The 12,059-nt window shown below is 50.4% G+C and overlaps 1 pseudogene; it reads right to left on the bottom strand.

Moving 5' to 3' along the window:
• Nucleotides 1–5,173: 5,173 nt before the first annotated feature.
• LOC149327042 (uncharacterized) lies at nucleotides 5,174–9,187 on the bottom strand (annotated as a pseudogene).
• Between the last annotated feature and the right edge of the window lie 2,872 nt (nucleotides 9,188–12,059).

Raw genomic sequence — 12,059 nt, forward strand, 5'->3', positions numbered from 1 at the left:
TCTTGTGGTGTTTAACTTCCTGAAACCACACCTAGACGGCGGGAAGCCGAGAGGAGGCGTCTAAACTACTTTAGAACGCCTGACCTTTTTAAAATGTGGTAACATTGAATGTTACGCTGGTGTTGTCGTATTTAGCCTCGACGGAAATGCGACCGCCGCAGCTTGTATCGAGCCCTAACTTGGTAACATGTTCCTTCTTACGGCGTTTTTAAGGGCATTATTCTAATCACTATTTCCTAGTCTAACTATGCAGAGTGACAATGAGCAATTATGTCTAAGTGCTGGCATATAACGCCTGCACACCAATCGGGCACTGACCTCACGATAGCGCCCGTGCGAGAAGCTGGCACAACTGCCAAACTCTGAGAGAGGGAGGGTCGTTCTCATTTGGGACGTTGCTGAGATGAGTGTGTTTTCGGGATACGGCGGCGAACCCATAAGGGGGTTTGCAGGCGATCAAGATGAGGTGCAGTCTGGGGTGCAGCCCAGACTTCATTTTTGGTGCAGTAGGTGCAGCATGGAACATTTTGTGTTATATGGGGCTGTAATCACATTGCCGCGGCACAGAATGAGAAGTGCCGGGCTCTTTGGGCCTTCAAACAGATTGAAGTCGCGGAGCTCTGCCGAAGCCATGCGAGACGACAAAAACATTTATGGGAGCAAGACGGAGTTCGACTAAACAACACTGTGTGGAGCCTGTAGAAATTCTTTGAGTAAAGTTCGAAGCTGAGAGCAACCTGAAGAAGGATTGCCGTCAACTGCATGCCCACCAGTGGCTACAAAGCGAAGTTTAGTTCTGAATCCAGGGGTGCACTGTGACGATAATGCGTATTTTGACTATGCCAGGATAGCACGAAGCCTCAGCGAACAAACAGGGGGCCGGATCGGACACGAAAACCGATGCAGCAAAAGCACACACCTCCGTGTAAGCTACGCTAAGAGCCAGCTGCGATCACTTGTCTGCTGTGGAAATTAGGGTCGGCACGGCGTGGTATAAAACAAGTTAAGCATCCACAGATTCAGAAATGCCTATCACTGCCTGCCCCACCCTTGGATACAATCTCTGCATTTCAGGAAGGAAAGCCGTGATAACACGATACTAACGCCCAAAACTCCTCTATACTTTATTACTGGGTCCTGGCATCAACCGTACCCTCCAGTGTTGAGTTTAGACTGCATCTGATACTGCAGAGGGGAAGGCACCTTCTTGTGACCGCCGCACACAGCTGTCAGCAGGTTGTAGCCCGAGGGAGCAGTAGCGCCTACACCTAGTTGGCCGCGCTTTATGAAATGCAATCTTTTCTATTTGGAAATCTTTTAATTACATCCATGCAAAGCAGTGGTGGATACCAGCAAAACCCATATACGTCTGGCCTTTGAATGCACTGCTCGAGTGAGCGTCCTGACAATGCGGGTACTGCTCTTTCGGACGTATGGGTTGTAACATATGGTCCGTAAATTCTATACATTATTCAGCGACGAAGTACGCACGGATGGTGCAGTAAATAGAAATCTGATGGAAATCATTTGTGGTAGAGCCGATTTGCACGAAGGCAATAATAATAATTAGTATCTACACAAATGGAGCCTGGCGGCCTGAAAGGAAAGTAATACAAGTGCTCCAGAACCATCATAACCGAAGGGAATGGCGTCCTCTTCGAGCGACCAAACCTAGGGCAATCGATGTACCGACTAAGATAACCTGGTCACCTAGAGGCGTTACAACGGAAGGAGTTGATCGAAAATTGGAAGCGGTAAAAGTCCATGTTCAAATCGACAGTGGGCTACTTGCAAGGTGGTGTACAGTATTGTAAACCCTATTTCACCATCGATCTCATTTTAAAGCCCTAATCGACAGCATTAGCATCAATATTTCTTTTTGCAGCCCTCCTTTGTGAGGATTATTTAAAACTGGTAATAAATCCGCAGAGACAAGCATGTAAACAGGCCGTAGAAGAAAGGGACTGCAAATTTGTGTCTGTTAATTATCCGACCTGCGCGCGCTTCTTTTTGGAATGAAGTATGCAGTATAATTTAAGCCTATTATTTTCCACCTTCCTGAGTCAGCGTTCATTCGGCATTGCTGCGCAGCGTTGCTATCGCGTTGCATTGCGCGTGTGGCATGTGCCTAAGTATAAAGGCCTCTCCAAAGCTGCACGGCGGGCGAGCAGGGGGGGGGGGGGGGGGGGGGGCGGGAATTTGGTGATGGTGGCTTTGACGAGCAGGTCAATTTATAATCCACGATCAATAATTGTTGCTATCACTGTCATGGTACTGCACATCCCTACATGCGACCTTGTGTGGACTGCAGCGTAGAAATAGCCACGGAGAACCACTTATTGCTGGCGATACTGCCGCAGGGCACACCTATTCTGACCTTTGCGTGCAAAAATGGTGCGTCGAAGTTTTATTACCGGCGACATATTCGTCCCGATATGTGCAGATTACTGGTGCTCGTAGCTCTGCCAAGTAGTGGTGTTGTATTGGGCGCGTGTTGGATAGTGCAAACTGTGCTGCTCCAGCGAGTTCTTTGGCCGCATATTTCGTTTCCGTGCATGTGGCCTGCGCTTTGCAGTTGCGTTAACCTGGCTGCAGTCCCTTACTCGCCCACTTGAAGCACAACTTATGGAAGTGGTCAATAAAAATCTTCGGTAGTGCTGCCACTAGGTGTCGCTGCTAGCTGTCATGGGGCCCGAATAGGTAGCGGGGCAATACGCCCTATCAATTAGCGACCTTTAAAATTCCGTCATTCGAAATTTCGGATTCTTCGGAAGTGAAATGCTGTACCGTTCTTAATTTGCTGCACTAGACATCGCGCGCACAAAGATAACAAATTCTGACACAGCTTTCAAAGCGAGATTTGCCCCGACGCTTTGAAGCAGGTTTCTCTGCGCACCATGCTTTTGCGCGTCAAGAGCATATGTCTTCTCAAGCCATCTTAAGCTTACAGGTAAGTATTCTGATTTCATCCTAAACTAGACGACACCTTTTAATGAAAAGGCATTTAGACTTCGACAATTCTTACTCAAATTGAAGAATACCTTTTGATCACATTCACGGCGTATAGGATATTATGCACACAGTATGAAATGAGGTGCAGATGCAGTGTGCATTTTAATGGAACCTTCCAACCGTTTTTATAATTTGAAGAGAGGGATGAGTCGGATGCTTGGTTCCTGTTGAATGGTACAATGAAAGAGCACTGACGGACGGCACGGAAGAGGAAGAGACAGACACATGCGCTCTTCTCCCGTCCCATCCGTCAGCGCCGTTTCGTCTTACCATTTTATAATCAAAGCTGACAGTAACTTGATTCTTTCTGTGAACTCCTTTTTTTTCCGAAATACTGCAAACATGTTGTATGCCAGGCCTAGAGAGGGTAAAACTGTATGATATGATTAAAGGTATAACTGTTTGTGGCAATGGGTCGCTTAAGCAGCGTCGAGTGCTTTGGCTATCACGTCGCTTAGCAGACACAGGCATTGTACTTTGTTTCAGCATCACATATCGATCAACCTACCCCTATGAATACAATGCCACACCACTAGAGAATCTCCCACGCAAGGTACTGCTTTTTAGTCGTTTATGTCCTGTTCACATGACCACATATGCTCAACTGATCACTACACTTTACGTTCATATACCACAAAACATCCTCCTCCCTCTCCTGGCGCCCCCGTGCAATGAAAAAGAGCAAGGACCTATGCCTGAATGCCTTCATTACGGCAGTAACCCACAAGGACAATTGACCTTTTAAAGCAAATGTCTAACAGAGGATCGTGGAAGCAACCCTTAGGGTAGCATCGCTGATTTACGCTCTTTTTGCTCAGCACAGAACACCCTTGCCTGGTAACGAAACCAGAAGTGTACTGAGGTAGCTAGTTGCCCAGAAGAAGTAACTGCCTTTTCAGTCGCCATCAGAGACCCTTATTAAACGCTGCGACATACTGCTTAATTTGAGATGGTAAGAGAAGTCATCAATTACATGGGAACAACATGTGTTCAGAACGACTGCGAAATAAATGCTATTAGACTCCTTGAGTTGCTGGCGCTCTGTCAGCGCTCTACCTTTGTAGAGATAATGATGACTTGTGCATCGAACGACGAGGAGATTCATCGGTTCCTGCGTTGCACCAATTTTCAGTCACCTTCTACTAGCTCGTCGCGACCGTATACTGGAACAATCATCGAAACTTCTTATTGGGCTAGCTGGTGCATTTTGAACCTAAGAAAAGCAGTAGCGCTGAAGCATGTAACCACAGAAGAATGAAGAATGAGATCGAAGTGCTGACTGTCAATTGAATGGTATCCATGGAAGGCACAGACCTTTGGCATGTGCAACCAAACTGTCGAGGGATTTTTTGAAACGCGGCGTGTCGACAGTGGTGTGTCGGACAGCCGAGCGCCGTGCGTGCCAGCCCCGCGTTGCTCCTGTGCGCGTGCGAATGGTGTGTGCGAGGCAGGCACGAGGAGCGGAGAGCTGACGTATCAGTAAACCGAGGTGTAGAGGAAGACACCGCAGCAGAAGTCTGGTCATTCAAGCGTGGAAGTGGCAGCTGCTGGACGTTGGGTCTGTGCTGCCGGTGACTTCCCTTGAATCATCGACAAAGACCATTGAGTCCCATTCAAGCGTGGAGGTGGCAGCGGTCGGACTTCGGGTCCGTGCTGCCGTGGACTTTGCTTGAATCAACGACGAAGGCCTACTGCGTCCCTTTCGAGTTTGGAAGCGGCAGCACATGGATTGAGGGTCCTTGCTGCCGAGGCTTCCATGAATAGGCTGCATAAGCCTACGGTGTTTTGAAACGCCATCGACGGTACCTGGCTATGGTTTTCCTGATGCAGCTGCCCAGTTCTTGGGGGCGGCTGGTAGGAGTTTATCAGTGTATAACGTGTCCAACTCCGCTCCTCATCTCCTGGCTCTCTACCACTGCTTCCCTGGACGCAACGCCAGTGACGCATTGCAAGTCATCAACCCGCGTCTGTGCTGCCTGCAAGACATTCCCGTTCCACCTGGGACGCTTTGTAGACGGTGAACTCTTTCCGTTTATCCGCCGCCGCGGTGGCTCAGCGGTTATGGTGCTCGGCTGCTGACCCAAAAGACGCGGGTTCGATCCCGGCCGCGGCGGCTAGAATTTCTTTGGAGGAGAAATTCTAGAGGCCCGTGTACTGGTGGTGGTGGTGTAAAACATTTATTTATACTATATACAAGAGAGGTATTGCTTGGACCGTGCCTGAAGGGCCCGGCCCTCACAATCACTAGGAGGGATCCCTAGTCCGGGACCCCTGTGGCCTCCGCGGCGGCCCGGGCTCTTGTCACCAGGGCTCGTTGGTCCTGGAGAGTTGAGCAGCCGAGCAGGGCAGCCTCCCAGTCCTCTCGGGTGGGGTGGGGGTGGGGTGGGAAAGCAGGATTGGCAGGGCATGCCCACACCATGTGATACGTGTCCGCAAACACTTCCCCACAGTGTGGACACTCGCCCGAAAAGGCCGAATTGAAATGTTTGAGCACTGCCGGGCACAGTACCGTGTTGGTGTAGAGGCGAAGTAGCCAACGCTCCTCTGCCTTATTGAGGCCTTTACAGGGGGGTGGGTATCGGCCGTGAGCGTTTTGATACAGGAGAGAGATCTCCCGAAAAGTAATAGCCGGATTAAAATCAGTAGCCGGATCAGGCGGCGAGAGAGGCGATGCCCGGTGGTTAAGCGCGCGGGCGGTAGTGTCCGCTACCTTATTTCCCTCTATCCCCGCATGTGCTGGGGCCCAGATGATGGTACGCCGGGTTGGGAAATCCCGGCACTCACAACTGTGTAAAATTTGGAAAGCACGATCTGGAATTTGGCCCTGTTCAAAATTGCGGCAAGCTTCTCTTGAGTCGGTGATAATGACTCGGGACGCTGGATCCGTGGCTGCAAGTGCGATAGCAACTTCCTCCGCGAATGTAATGTTGGGGGCACGGAAGGTGAGGCCCTGAACTGGGTTGTTTTGGTGGACAACGGCAGCCGTGTACCAACCCCCATGGTGTGGACCTGCCGCGTCCGTGTAAAATACCCCTGGTCGAGCACCGTACTGCTTGGAAATGGCCTCCGCTCGCGCGAGGCGGCGGCCATCATGGGCATCTTTTGTCATGTTATTGGGGAGGGGGCGAACCTTTAGTGCGAAGCGCCAGGCCTCGGGCATGGATACCCGCTTCTCCTCTTGGGTTGTGTAATTGATGTGGAGGCGGGTCAGTAGGCGGCTACCCGCACGTGTTTTGCTTAACCGCAAGTATTGATTGCTGAGATGAGCCTCGCGCAGCTCCCCAAAGGTGTTCGTCATCCCCAGGCCGAGGAGACGTTGGTTGGATGTTGCAATTGGGAGGTCGAGAGCTCTCTTATAGATATTTCGGAGAATCACTTCGAAAGCGTTCTCATCGCATTTGCGCAGGTGGAGGTACGGTGCCGAATACAGGATTCGACTGGTTACGAATGCATTCGGCAGCCGCAGGGCGTCTTTGCATCGCAACCCCCCTCGTTTGTTTGATACCCGGCGGACCATACGGCCCACCTGATCCCCCACCTTGCGGAGTTTCTTCAGCGTGGTGTCAATCTTGCGGTTCTTTTGTATGTAGAGTCCCAATACTCTGATTTCATCTTGTTCAGGTATTGGGCCACTAAGCAGGGAGAGGGCAATTTTGGTTGTGCACCTTGGATTGGGACGTATGTGCACGAATTCCGATTTCTTCGGGGAGCACTCAAGGCCGCAGCGGTGTGCATAATCGTCCACAATAGCCGCCGCTTGCTGCAGGTTGGCCTCGATTTCTCCAACCGAACCGTGTGTTGCCCAGAGGGTGATGTCGTCCGCGTACAGGGCATGTTGCACACCCGGGACCTCACCCAGCAGGGTAGGGAGCTTCATCATGGCCAGATTGAAGAGAAGAGGCGAGAGGACTGCTCCCTGTGGAGTCCCTCGCGTACCAAGTTGGTACGGGCCATGTTCACTGTCTTGGAGTCGGATATATGTTTGCCGATCTGTGAGGAATTGCTTGATATATTGGAATGTGTTGTATCCACAGTTCACTTGGGACAGGTGGGAGAGGATGATATCATGAGTAACATTGTCGGAAGCCCCCCGCAAGTTCAATGCGAGGACCACCTTGTCATCGCTAGGGTGCTCGACGGGATCAAGAATCTCTCTATGAAGTTGCAGCAGCACATCTTGTGCGGACCGGTGTGGGCGGAACCCGTACATGGTGTCTGCAAAGGCGTTGTGCATTTCTAGGTAGGTGGATAGTCTGTCACGGACCATGGTCTCCATCAACTTCCCCACACAAGAAGTGAGAGATATGGGCCGGAGGTTGTCAATGTTGAGAGGTTTGCCTGGTTTGGGTATGAATGTGACGAGAGCCGTCTTCCAATCCACTGGGAGAGGCGTACCTCCCGTCCAGATGGCATTGAAGTATTCGAGCAGCCGCTCGTAGGCCGGTTCGGGTAGGTTAGCGAGAAGTTTCACAGTTACCTTGTCCCTGCCCGGGGCTGTCCCTCGTTTCATTTTGGCCAGGGCCGCTTTGAGGTCGTGAAGCTGGAACGTTCGATCCAGCTCTGCGTTCTCAGAACCTGCATAAGAGTACGCCGGACCACGCGAATCCTGGTCTGTGTACAGATATTTGTCTCGGAGCGCGTCAGCCAGTTTGGCTGTGTCTCCGTTGAAGGTGTGAATTGCTCGTTGAAGATGTTTTTGTGTTTCGGTGCGGGTTTGGGTCGGATCAATGAGGGCGCGGAAAAGGCGCCACGTGCTCCGGCTCGACATTTGCCGAGCAGCGGTGTTGCATCGGTCTACCCAGTTCGAGTCGGCGAGTTGGGCCGCATACTCTGCCGCTTGTTGGGTGAGTTCCGCGATGCTGATTTTGAGTTGCCGATTGTACTTCTGCCGGCGCCATCGGCGGACGAGTCTGTGCCGGGCCTCCCAGAGGTGAAGGAGGTGGTTGTCCACCGCCGGGTTCGCCTCTGAGAGCTGAACGTGGTGTTCGGGATCTTTGAGTTGGCAGATGAGGTGTTGTGACCAGGTAGTGTAACCTTGATCCGCTATAGGGGTAGGGTTAGTGTAGTTGGATCTGAATTTGGTCCAGTCTGGAAGGGTTGCTTTAGTGTGAGGTCTTGTAAGGGGTTTGGTGCGGATTGTGGTCGCAAGAATGCAGTGGTCGCTACCGAGGGTTTCCTCGGTGTTGTGCCATTCTGCATATCTAATATTTTTGGTAAAGGTGAGATCTGGGCACGTATCGCGTGCCACGGAGTTCCCAATGCGAGTGGGTTGTGCAGGGTCCGTGTGAAGAGTAAGGCCCAACGTTGACGCAAGTTCCGCCAGCTTGCGTCCTCGTTTTTCTTCACGTATGTATCCCCATAAGGGGCTGGGGGCATTAAAATCCCCAACGATTATGAGGGGATCCCTGTTCGCCACCTTTAACGCCCGACTGAATAAGTCTGCAAATGTGACGTTTGGAAGTTTGGGAGAGCTGTAAACGTTGAGTACGTGTAATGGGGGGTCCTGTTTGCGTAGCGGAAGGATCGTCACCATCGCATACGAGAAAATCGCCTTGTAATCCAGGTCCACCGGGGAGGTTGTATAATTTTTATGTAAGCAGAGGCAGCGCTGCGCATCCTGCTGATACACTGAGTAATTTGTGAGGGTGGCTGCGTCCCCCGGCTCTTAGAGGCCACTACAGCAGGAGGACTGGGCAACGTTGTTAAGAAAAGCCGTAGGTCGGCCCGCTTAGTACGGGCCTTGAAACCTCTGCAGTTCCACTGTAAAATTTGGACAGGGGCCGAATTGCTGCGTGAGTACCATCGCGGTTTATGAATGTCCGCCATGATTATGATTAGAATTTATGCTTACTGGGAAGGGGCCCGCCTCTGAGCCGGGTGCCCCAATGACAGCAGGTTGCGTCACGCTGGGCAGGTTGAGGGCGGGCTCCTGTTCCTCATGTGCGACTTTTGGTCTACCAGCCTTAATATTGGGGCTGCTTATACGCTTGAGTTGGCCGGAGCGCCTGGTAGTTAGAGTTTGTTTCGTCATATGTGCGGCTATAATGGTAGGAATTTTGTCTAGAGCCGCCTTGATGGTGGTTGCGATTTGCATTTCTAAGGCGGAGAATGCGGACTTCATCTGGGCCTCCAGTGCGCTAACCCTCGCCTCAAGCGCAGACTGCGCGGTTGCAGTCTGCACGTTCGCCGGTGTGTCGCTATCCATCTCCTCCACCGCGGGGGGAGTGGGTCTTTGGGTTGGAAAATTTTGGCGCGCCTCAGTGAGGGCAAGACGCTTCTGTAGGTTAGCGATTTCCTCTTTGAGGGCGGAAATTTGGGATTGCTCGGCCGTTTTTGTCGGCGGTTTGGAAGGGGGGGTATGAGGAGGGGCTGCCCTGCCCTTGCTGCTGTGCGATGTCAGTGCACGTTAAAGAACCCCAGGTGGTCGAAATTTCCGAAGCCCTCCACTACGGCGTCTCTCATAGCCTTAGTCGCTTTGGGACGTTAAAACCCCATAAACCAAACCTTTCCTTTTATCCATAGTGTTGTACGCGTGTCTAGTGTGTTTTTTCTTCGTGTTCTCGTTTTTTTCTATTGGCTCCTTTCCTTTAAAGTATAAGCACGGCTTCGCTTTGTTTTGCTTGATTCGTTTGTTTTCTTCTTCGAACCTGCACGCAAAAGCGCTCCCCTTCAGCACTCGGGCTCGCGTCACCCAATTCGCGACTACCTTAAATAAGGCGAGGAATAGGGGTGGAAAGGGGGAGACCAAACTATCGCTAATGATAACAGCACGCGCAATAAAGCAACCAGAAACACAAAAACTTAAACTTCAGCTGCTTCGAAAAAGTAGACCTCCGCTGCGAAGAGTTATAATGACAGAGAGCTGAGGCAGCTGCTGCTTATGTTTCCGGGTTGGCATTCGTAGTTTTGTCGCTACTCTTACTTAGACTCCTAGTTTCACCCATCCGAGACACGCAATCTCTAAACTTACCTGCGCACCGAGATGTGCGTAATTGTTCTTTAACCTTTTAAGCGCCGCACTATGAAGCAGTAGTCAAAAAACTGAAATTGATGTTGATAATTTGCATTGGTCTTCTAAATGAACTATGATAAAAAATACAGCCGCATTCACGAAGATTTAGTGGGTTTTTCGCATTTTCCATTTTTGGAACATTGGCGTTTTCCATATGAAAAACACAAATTTTCTCTGGAACGACTTTTATTGGCTGTTAAATGGGGATTGCTTATTAATGTTATCAGAAGATTAATTATTAGCGTCATACAACGCCTTTCAAAAGTATAAATGTTTATAATAATGCTTGCGAGAATTTCTTTTTCCATCCTACTTGCTGTAAGTCAGTGAACACTTCACAAGCCATGGTATGCTGCTAAGTATTTCGTCTGGAAGCGCTTTTTGCACTGCTGACACTGGTTCGTCGTGTTTTTCTTGCACTCTGCATACCTCCCTTGAGTTGCTGATATGATGTAGTGGCCATCAGTTTTCATATCCTCCCGTCTCGGATGAACCCGAGGTACAGGCCGTACAGTGATTCTCTGCTTGAGGGGCAGCAAGGACATGGCGACGTCCCGCCGAAATGCTATGTGGGTCATGACCGCATCAGTTCCTTTGTGAAGCTCGCAGTGAAGGAGCCATCCTGCGACGACAGCCATGTTCAGACCATTGCTGAGAAGGTTCCACCACCATTTTTTGCTTCGAAATCTGGGGCTATAACATCCTAGGAGGCGGTCGAGAACATCTACTCCCCCCATGCCCTCATTGTATTTTTTGATCAAATATGGTTGAGGAATGTCTACCTTTTTGTTTGCGCGTCGTGAGAAGCGTTTTGCAGTTCCAAGAGGCTCATGGCCGAGATGGTTTGAAAAAACTGTGACGACTGCATTGTCGTTCCACCTGCATGTGTAGACTACCCCGTCACACTTGTAGTGGAAAGAACCTCTTTCCTCTCTTCCGACGTCTTTCGCGCTTTTCAGAGGACAACCACCGGTTCTTGTATCTCGTACAGTCCCCGTCGCTCGAATCCCCGGTCAGCCAGTTTCGTCAAGAGACCGTGCAAAGCGAAAAAGTTGTCAAAGTAGACTTCGTGCTGTACAGGGGCGGCCAGGACAGATATGTCATATTGCTAACAAAACTCAGCCCGAGAGGTGCCTTCTCGTCCTTCTCGTTTCTCCCTCAATATATTTCCATTGCATAGGGGTACCCATTCGAAGAACACATCATCCATATCTTATACCCAAATCGAATAGGTTTACCGCGAATGAACATTTTGCACGAGTGGTGGCCATAATAGGGCACCATTGACTCGTCGATGCTGAGGCTTTCGTGGAACACTCCAAACTCGCGGAAACATTTGGAGATTTCATCGTAAAACGGCTGAATCTTGCCCATCTTCTCGCCTGCTTTCAACTGAGTGTTGTCCACTACATGAAAAAACCTTTTTAGCTGCAGGAATCTATTGCGGGCCATCACTGTCGCGACTAAAGGCTCACGAAGGTCTTCTGCGGTGCTCCAATACGAGTCCTCAGATGGAACGGAGTGATATCCGCTCAATAGCAAGAGACCGAAAAACTGACCTATGTCCGCTGCTGTGACGTCCACCTCCTACCCCTTTTGGAGTGCGTACCTTGCAGTCAGTTCAGCCAGTGAGCCAAGATATTTTGGGGAAATAATTTTGCTGAACAGCATAAATGGGCTCATGTCCGCTAGCTCTGGAAATGTCTCTCTAGCAACAACAGAGGGTTCTTTCTGGGAAGTGTTTTGTCGAACGTAGCACGGTCACCCCATACTGTGCTAATGAAGCGCTTTGGGGTTTTGGTTTTTCCAGCCTTGTTTCAAGACTTGCGCCCTTTTCCAGGAGTCGACAGCCTCCGCGCTGCTTTCTTTCGTCGTTTCTCAGGGCTCGAACATGCAGTAGGGGAATCAACTTCTTCATCGCAGCACTGCATAACTTCAACCTGCCCGCAAACATCATCGGGAAGAACTTCTGAAAAGTCATTTTCGTTCACGTGCTCCTCGTCAGTAATATTGCCATCTTCATCAGGCGGCAATT

The sequence above is a fragment of the Amblyomma mixtum genome, chromosome 10 (assembly GCF_055824585.1).
Source record: "Amblyomma mixtum isolate Tamu chromosome 10, ASM5582458v1, whole genome shotgun sequence".
Taxonomy (NCBI): Eukaryota; Metazoa; Arthropoda; class Arachnida; order Ixodida; family Ixodidae; genus Amblyomma; species Amblyomma mixtum.